Source organism: Pan troglodytes, chromosome 4 (genome assembly GCF_028858775.2).
Source record: "Pan troglodytes isolate AG18354 chromosome 4, NHGRI_mPanTro3-v2.0_pri, whole genome shotgun sequence".
NCBI lineage: Eukaryota > Metazoa > Chordata > Mammalia > Primates > Hominidae > Pan > Pan troglodytes.
In genome coordinates this window covers 108,462,639-108,472,231 of record NC_072402.2, presented here as the reverse complement: position 1 = coordinate 108,472,231, position 9,593 = coordinate 108,462,639, and the positions used below count along the sequence as shown (strand labels likewise).

Sequence of the window (9,593 nt, the reverse complement as noted above, 5' to 3'; positions counted from 1 at the left end):
GTTTAAAAGGGAAAATGCACATTGTCTTTCCAGGTGAGAAGAAAGTAGCTTTCATTAATTTCTGAAGTGATATAAAACATAACTTTCTGATGGAGAGCAGTTTGGCACTATGTATCAAAAACTGTAAAAATAACCATATTTTTTGACTCCAAAATCTTAGAAAACAAATATAGGGGTTTTTTACATGTTTCTGGCATGAATAACATACATATGTTTATGGCATGCTTGCTCATAATAGGAAAAAATAAGCAGGAATGCAAATATCAATTACTTATTATTGATTAATAATTTATTATTTAAAGTGTATATCCATACAGTTGTTTAACAAAAATATATTTATTAAGCACCTATCTCGTGTCAGATACTATTTTAAGCAATAAGGATAGAATGATAAATAAGCCAGACAAGGTGCTTGCATTGTTAGAACTGACATTCTAGTTTAGGGAGACAAAGAACAGATAAATATATCCTGTCAAATATAGTGCAATGTCAAATAATGACATGATTGTATTAAAAAAGCCTAAGTGAGCAATAAAGGAAGCTTTTTTTTTTTTTTTTAGAATAAGGAAGTCCTCTCTGAAGAAGTGATCTTTGAGCAGAGAACTGAATGAAGTGAGGGAATGAGCCATTTGTGAATATGTGGGAGAAGTTTTCCAGGCAGAGCTGAGCAAGAGAAACGCCCCGATAGCAAACTAGGTAGCCAGTGAGAAAGGGTGAAAGTGATAGGAAATGAGAGCTGAAAGGAGGCTAGGTGCCAGATCTTGCAAAGCCTTGTCGGTGGTGAACAAAATTTAGGTTTTTTGAGAGTAGAGGAGTAATGTGACTGTATTGATGTTTTATAGGAATCCACCTGGCTCTGTATGGGGAAGAGTAAAGGCTTCCACCTACTAAAGGCAAGCAGCTGAGGCAAAAAATAGTAATAATTTCATCTCGAGTGATAGTGTAATGGAGATGAGAAGGGTTTAGAGTGAAGATGTTTATAGATTACATTAGAGATGAATATTAAATGACATGAAAATATTCATGTTCTATTTAAAACATGTACAGTATGATCTTACCTTTTAAAAATGCTACTAAAGATACACATAGAAGAATGTGCTAAAATGATAGTATTATGTCTGAGCACGGGCTTGCATAGTTTCACTTTTTATTTAATTGCTCTAAAAAACTTAGCTTTTTTTCGTAAGAAGAAAAATTATTTTAGAAAAAAATTAGAGCAAATTTGGTTATGGGCAGACACAGCAATAAAGATCTTTCTACATTACTAAATCTGTTCATATCATTTAATCAGTAGTCTCTAGAGCACTATGAAAGCTCTATCGTCCTGTATTTCTCCAAAATATTTCTAAAATAATTATGCTGAAATCGTCCAGAGTTTATTGCTTCAAATTAGTTTGAGAAACTCATAACACAGGAATTAAAACATGAATTTATAAAGTGGCCAATGCATTTTATGAAAACAACAGAATGTTTGTGTTAGTTTCTATTGTGGCACAATGAATTACCCCCATAACAAATTGGGCAGCTTAAAACAACATTTAATATGTCACAGTTTCTGTAATTTAAAAATTTCAGAGTGGCTTCGCTGGATAGTTCTGCCTTAGGTTTCCCATGAGGTTCTAGTTAAGACTTCTACTTGGAATGCAGTCATTTTAGACATGACTGAGTTTGATTAGGGCTGGAGGATCCCCTTCTAAGATCTCTTACTCAGACAGCTATAGAAAGAATGTCTTTATTTCTTGCTGATTGCTGTTAATGAGGTTTCAATTCCTTGCCACATGAAGTTCATAGAACATCTTGAATGTCCTTATGACTTAACAGCTGGGAGACAGACAGCAAGGAGGAAACACAATGTCGTTTATGACCTAATTACACCTCATCACTTCTGCCATGTTCGATTTTTTTGGAAGAGAGTCACTAAGTCCAACCCTGCACTTAAAGGGGAAGAGGATTTGACTCTATCTTTTAAAGGGAGGATTATCAAACAATAGCATTTATATCATTAAAATGACTAAAATATTAAATCACTATATAACAATTAATGGGTGGAGGATATTATTAGGCACCAAAACTAATAATAAGGAAATTTTTAGCCCAAATATTAACAGAATAATATAGTTTTTTACTTTGTTCCTTAGTAAATAAAGGATTAATTTTCCTTGAAAATAATATGATAGAAATACATGTAACCACCCCCCAACGGGCTTAATACATATTTTCGAAAGTCCAGTCATTATTATTGTTGAGTTGAAATACAAATGAAAAGTTGCAGATTGTTTCAACAGTTTTCAAGAGTTGGCACAGAATGCTATGGTCCTACCAAACAAAAGTGCCTGTGCAGAGCAAGCAAGTCATTCATTTATGTTAACATTTTGCTCAAAAATTCTGATGCTAAATAAATTCAGCTCACAGGATAAAATAAAAATCACCTATATTTTTTATTCAAGAATTCACTCAGCAACATATATTAAGCACCTACTATGTGTAAGCCACTGTATTGGGTACTGTGATGCAACTATACACTATTTTATTTATATCTTTTTTAGAGACAGGGCATCACTGTGTTGCCAAGGCTGGTCTTGAACTGGCTCAAGCAATCTGCCCACCTTGGTCTCCCAAAGTGCTGGGATTGCAGGAGTGAGCCACTGCGCCCTGCCTGGTAAGTATTTTAAAAGGTGAAATTTAGTAATATTTTAAATATTTTACATGTAAAATAACTTGAAATAAGCAATTTTAAAAATATCTTTCAAACAATAGAGGTGTTTTTGTTTTCTTTTGTTTTTGTAAAATGATGTGATATAACAATCCACTATGGTGCATTTGATCCTGATTACATTGTTAGGGAAGTTAGGCAAAGCATATTTAACATCTACACACTTAATGGGACACACACAGTAAATGGAAGCAACCAAGAATATTTTAAATTGTGAATTGGGTATAAATTTTCTTAATTGCCGAGTTTATTCTTTTTCTACTTGATAGGCTATAGCATTTATGTTCAGAAGATGGTGATTCCCAAATTATTGGACTTAATTTTTCATCCCTCTACCATAGTATTATACTGTATGTCCATACCCTTGTCATAGCCTCATGATGGGCAGAGTGGACTTTCCTGCCCTTTGGGGAGTTGGTAGAGTGATATCCTTGGGCAAAAAGGTGTTAGCAGGTGTGACCCAAACAGAGGCTTTGCTCAGTTGGCTTGCCCTCTTGGGCTTCTGCCATAACCATGAGAAGCACCTCCTGAATAACCACTGCCCCTTCACTCTGGGCTCCAGAAGGAGATATTTGGAGCAGACCTGAACCCAGCTGGAATTCTTGGGACAATCCCAGGTGAACCCAGCCAACATCACCAAAATCTAGCCAACCTGCACGCAGAGGAGTGAATGAGAAAAATAAATACTTGTATTTTAAACCACTAAGATTACTTTGGTGATAGGTGACTAACATGATGCTTATGCAGAATTTTAATTGAATTTTATTTTTAAAATGTCCACTGTAGGATTAATCATCACAAACATGTCAACTAACTGTGTAAGAGAAATTTTATCTTTTAGTAAGTTTAAAAATGCTGTGAAAATTAACCCATTGGTACAAGAAATAATCTGAGTAAATGCAATATAAATTTCTTAAAATCTTGCTTTATCTTCTTTAACCTCTACTGGATTTTTATAAGTTGAATGACCATTTTAATATCATTTGACTTTTTAAAAAAGTTTATTTTAGGTTCAAGGGTACATGTGTAGGTTTATTATGTAGCTAAATTTATGTCACAGGGGTTTGTTGTACAGGTTATTTCATCACCCAGGTACTAAGCCTAGCACCCAATAGGTTTTTTTTCTGATCCTCTCTCTCCTCCCACCCTTCACCCTCAAGTAGGCCCCAATGTCTGTTGGTCCCCTCTTTGTGTCTCTGTGTTCTCATCATTTAGCTTCCACTTATAAGTGAGAACATGCGGTATTTTGTTTTCTGTTCCTGCGTTAGTTTGCTAAGGATAATGGCCTCCAGCTCCATCCATGTTCCTGCAAAGGACATGATCTTGTTCTTTTTTATGGCTGCATAGTATTCCATGATGTACATGTACCATATTTATGGGCAGTGATGGGCATTTAGGTTGATTCCGTGTCTTTGCTATTGTGAATAGTGGTGCAATGAACATACATGTGCATGTGTCTTTATTGTAGAATGATTTATATTCCTTTGGTTATATACCTAGTAATGGGATTTCTGGGTCAAACGGTAGTTCTGATTTTGGCTCTTTGAGGAACCACCACACTGCTGTCCACAGTGGTTGAACTAATTTACACTCCCACCCAACAGTATGTAAGAGTTTGTTCCCTTTTCACTGCAAACCTCACCAGCATCTGTTGTTATTATTATTATTATTTTTTTACTTTTTAATAATAGCCATTCTGACTGGCATGAGATGGGAACTCATTGTGCTTTTGATTTGCATTTCGCTGATGATCAGTGATGTTGAGCTTTTTTTCATATACATGTTGGCCACATGTATGTCTTCTTTTGAAAAGTTTCTGTTCATGTCCTTTGCCTATTATTTAGTGAAATTGTTTGTTGTTTTCATATATATTTGTTTAAGTTCCTTGTAGATACTGGATATTAGACTTTTGTCAGGTACACAGTTTGCAAATATTTTCTCTCATTCTGTATGTTGTCTGTTTTCTCTGCTATTATTTTACATTTGATTAGCTTTCCTTTCTCTTTTTGACAAATAAAAATTTCAGATACTGTTCCATTTATTCCTAGTAGCATTTAAAAATCCTAATGAGAACTCTAAATATTTGGCAACATGAAGAGAGGTATCTGATATGGTTTCGTTGTGTCCCCACCCAAATCTCAACTTGAATTGTATCTCCCAGAATTCACACATGTTGTGGGAGGGACCCAGGGGGAGGTAATTGAATCATGGGAGCTGGTCGTTCCCATGCTATTCTCTTGATAGTGAATAAGTCTCACAAAATCTGATGGGCTTATCAGGGGTTTCCGCTTTTTCTTATTCCTCATTTTTCTCTTGCCACTGTCATGTAAGAAGTGCCTTTCACCTCCTGCCATGATTCTGAGGCCTCTGCAGCCATGTGGAACTGTAAGTTCAATTAAACCTCTTTTTGTTCCCAGTTTTGGGTATGTCTTTATCAGCAGCATGAAAATGCGCTAATACAGTGAGTTGGTACCAATAGAGTAGGACGTTGCTGAAAAGATAACCAAAAATGTGGAAGCGACTTTGGAACTGGGTAATAGGCAGAAGTTGGAATAGTTTGGAGGGCTCAGAAGAAGACAGGAAAATATGAGAAAGTTTGGACCTCTTAGAGACTTGTCAATGGCTTTGACAAAATGCTGATAATGATATGAATAATAAGGTCCAGGCTGAGGTGGTCTCAGATGAATATGAGGAACTTCTTCGGAACTGGGACAAAGGTGACTCTTGTTATCTTTCAGCAAAGAGACTAGTGGCATTTTGCCTTTGCCCTAGAGATTTGTGGAACTTTGAACTTGAGAGAGATGATTTACAGTATCTAGTGGAAGAAATTTCTAAGCAGCGAGGCATTCAAAAGGTGACTTGGGTGCTGTTAAAAGCATTCAATTTTAAAAGGGAAACAGAGCATAAAAGTTCAGAAAATTTGCAGCCTGATGATGCAGTAGAAAAGAAAAACCTATTTTTTGAGGAGAAATTCAAGCCGGCCACAGAAATTTGCATAAGAAGCAAGGAGCCTAATGTTAATCCCCAGACCATGGGGAAAATGTCTCCAGGCCATGTTGGAGACTTTCACGGCATCCTTCCATCACAGGCCTAGAGGCCCAGGAGGAAAAAGTGGTTTTGTGGGCTGGCCCCAGAGTCCCCATGCTATGTGCAGCCTAGGGACTTGGTGTCCTGTGTCCCAGCTGCTCCGGCCATGGCTGAAAGGGGCCAGTGTAGAGCTTGGGCTGTGGCTTCAGAGGGTGGAAACCCTAAGCCTTAGCAGCTTCCATGTGGTGTTGAGCCTGCAGGTGCACAGAAGTCAAGAATTGAGGTTTGGCAACCTCTGCCTAGATTTCTGAAGATGTATGGAAACACCTGGATGCCCAGGCAAAAGTCTGCTGCAGGGGTGGGGCCCTCATGGAGAACCCCTGCTAGGGCAGTGTGGAAGGGAAAGGTGGGGCAAGAGCCCCCACACAGAGTCCCTACTGGGGTACTGACTATTGGAGCTATGAGAAGAGGGCCACCATCCTCCAGACCCCAGAATGGTAGGTCCACCAACAGCTTGCACTGTGCACCTGGAGAAGCTGCAGACATTCAATGCTAGCCCGTGAAAGCAGCCAGGAGGGAGGCTATAACCTGCACAGCCACAGGGGTGGAGCTGCCGAAGACCATGACCTGGAGGTGAGACCTGGAATCAAAGGAGATCATTTTGGAGCTTTAAAATTTGACTGCCCCAGTGGATTTCAGACTTGCATGGGCCCTGTAACCCCTTTGTTTTTGGCCAATTTCTTCCATTTGGAATGGCTGTATTTACTCAATACCTGAACCCCCTTTGTATCTAGGAAGTAACTAGCTTGCTTTTGATTTTACAGGCTCATAGGCATAAGGGACTTGGCTTGTTGCAGATGAGACTTTGGACTGTGGACATTTTGGTTAATGCTGAAATGAGTTAAGACTTTAGGGTACTGTTGGGAAGGCGTGATTGGTTTTTAAATGTGAGGACATGAGATTTGGCAGAATGATCTGGTTTGGCTGTGTCTCCACGCAAATCTTAACTTGAATTATATCTCCCAAAATTCCCATGTATTGTAGGAGGGACCTGGGGGAAGTAATTGAATCATGGGGGCCAGTCTTTCCTGTGCTATTCTCGTGATGGTGAATAAGTCTCACAAGATCTAATGGGTTTATCAGGGGTTTCTGCTTTTACTTCCTCCTCATTTTTATCTTGCTTTCACCATGTAAGAAGTGCCTTTCACCTCCCGCCATGATTCTGAGGCCTCCCTAGCCCTGTGGAACTGTAAGTCCAATTAAACCCCATTTTGTTCCCAGTTTTGGGTATGTATTTATCAGCAGCATGAAAACAAACTAATACAGTATCAAATAGAAATTATTTACAATTAAGTTATACACTCCATGGCAAAACTAAACTGATATCACATAATATCAAAAATAGTTAAGAAATTGTCATCTAGAAAGTTGTTAAATTACAAAATCAATATTAATTCTAATGCAACAGTTCAAACTAATAAATATTTTTTCATGGCTATAGTTTTTTCCTGTGATTCACTTTTGATGTCAGATTGTTTTCCCTGGAAAATCAATTCTAATCTAGGAGGGTAATTGCAGTATTATGGACTAATTTGAATCGTGGCAGTGAAGATGCTAATAGCCTTGATTCCAAGCAACTGGAGGACTGAAGCTTAAGGTTTGAGAAATATGATTGAAGAAAATATAATGCATATTTTAAATTGTGTAACTTACTAATAGTTTCATCTCTTTCCTGACTTTTTAATGAGTACTCACTAGGTAGATTTCTCTAGGTAAAATTTTGATAAGTGCTATATAAGAGCACTCAGAATGCTAAGGAAACATTGAAGGATGTCTTCTAAGTTATCCTGAGAGAACAGTCGTTGTGTTGGAAGGCTTCTAAAATGAGGTGTCTTCCAAGGTGAATGTGTCACTTTGGTTGAAGATAACAGAAACTCAACTTGTTACTTTAAACAGAAGATTTGACAGGATAATCAGGGTTTATAGAATTGATGGAAGGCTGTAAGTCGAGGATTGAAATGGACAGGAAAAAAAAAGTGCTGTTCTAGAGGACCAAGAAGCAGGAGGTACCACAACTATCTTTTGGCAGGAAAATATGTAAGGGTGCTGCTATCATGGCCCAAGGCACAGTTATTGCTACTTTCATCTTGATATTATCTGCTAAAAATTCAAAATCTTAAACTAGAACACATACTTGGCCAAACTTCTGTCATATTCCAACACAGAGTTCTGAGAAAATATAATCTGCCGTTTTTGGCTTTTGTAGTGGATGATGAAACACCACTTCCCATTCATATTACATGAAGAATTCCCCAGGTAGCATGGAAGGGTGATTGGATTCTCCAGATCCAAAATGTTGACAAATATCTAACATCCGAGTCTTGATACGAGAGTAAGCATTTACCTGGTGTCTGGTATTAGGGAGCAGGGGGTGGTATGTGTTTGTGTGAGTTTGTGGCAGCAGTTGAGGAGTGAGTGGGCAAGTGTATTTTCAGACAGAGGAAGAGCATGCATGAGGTTATTAAGAAACGAGAGCTCATGATATGTTTAGGAAACTTAAAATATTTTTTAATTGATTACATAGCAGTGGAAAATTTTTAAAACTAAAGAAGACTGGGCCAGGCACGGTGGCTCATGCCTTTAATCCCAGCACTTTGGGAGGCCGAGGTGGGTGGATCACCTGAGGTCAGGAGTTCGAGATCAGCCTGGCCAACATGGTGAAACCCTGTCTCTACCAAAAATACAAAAATTAGCCAGGCGTGGTGGCAGGCACCTGTAATCCCAGGTACTCGGGAGGCTGAGGCGGGAGAATCGCTTGAACCGAGGAGGTGGAGGTTGCAATGAGCCGAGATCGCTCCATTGCACTCCAGCCTGGGGGACAAAAGCGAGACTTCATCTCAAAAAATAATAATAAAATAAAATAAAGAAGACTGGTAAAAAAAAAAAAAAAAAAAAGAAAAAACTGGGCAAGTAGGCAATGATATAGTTTCTGAAAGCATAATTGTGCCATACTAAGGGGTTAGGATGGTTTTGACATGCTTATTTTCCTAATTGCTAATTAATGGCCATTTTAGGATTATATATATATATATGTATATATATAATAATTTGAAAAAAATTAGATTTGTCTTGTCAAAACTTCAATGTAGATGACTAATTAAAGGGAGAAAGGGGAGGTATGACTTTATTAGATTTATTTTTCTTACATAAATTTTCTAAATATTCTTGTCATTTTTAAAAATCATTGTGGGTCTCCTATTAGCTTAATATTATTGTGACTCTAAGGTTATACCAATATTATCTTAAAATTATTTAAAATTATTTCCTGTTTTAAGTTTCATTCCTCTGAGATTTATTCTTGCTATGGTATGAGATAGTAGTTCATCTAGACCTCTTGAAATTAAAACAAGCAAGCCCCCAGGCTATTATTAAATACCACAGTCTTTTCATTTTTATTTTATCTGGATTATGGTAAGCACTGTTGATATTCTAGGATTTGTTCTCTCACATATGTAGTTTAAAGTCTTTGTCAATTTCACTTTTCATTATTACCTTTAACTTACTGATCTTCTAGGAGTGATACGTCAGAGAAGCCTGAGATCACATATTGTAATTTCTGTTTTAAATATAAAAATGCACTCAAAAAACAAAAAAAACTTAATTCTGAATCAAAGTATTTCAAGTTAAATTTTCTTTCAAAGTTTTAATTTTTTAAGGCAGGTCATTTCACAGGACAATCCCTGTATATTACATTTTAGTATTTTTTTTTTTTTAGATGGAATCTCGCTGTGTTTCCCAGGCTGGGGTGCAGTGGCATGATCTCGGCTCACTGCAACCTCCACCTCCTGGGTTC

The 9,593-nt window shown here is 37.4% G+C and overlaps 1 protein-coding gene across 5 annotated transcripts in view; it reads left to right on the top strand.

The window, feature by feature from the left end:
* TMEM232 (transmembrane protein 232) overlaps positions 1-9,593 on the top strand; it is a 326,702-nt gene that overhangs the window by 1,396 nt on the left and 315,713 nt on the right. For 4 of the 5 annotated variants that reach the window (XM_054684513.2, XM_054684518.2, XM_054684510.2 and 1 more), the window contains exon 2: positions 2,547-2,659. The gene's annotated coding sequence lies outside the window, so the exon portion shown is untranslated. Of the gene's footprint in view, positions 1-2,546; positions 2,660-9,593 lie in introns of those variants that run through there. The other variant, XM_063810530.1, reaches the window with a different exon arrangement.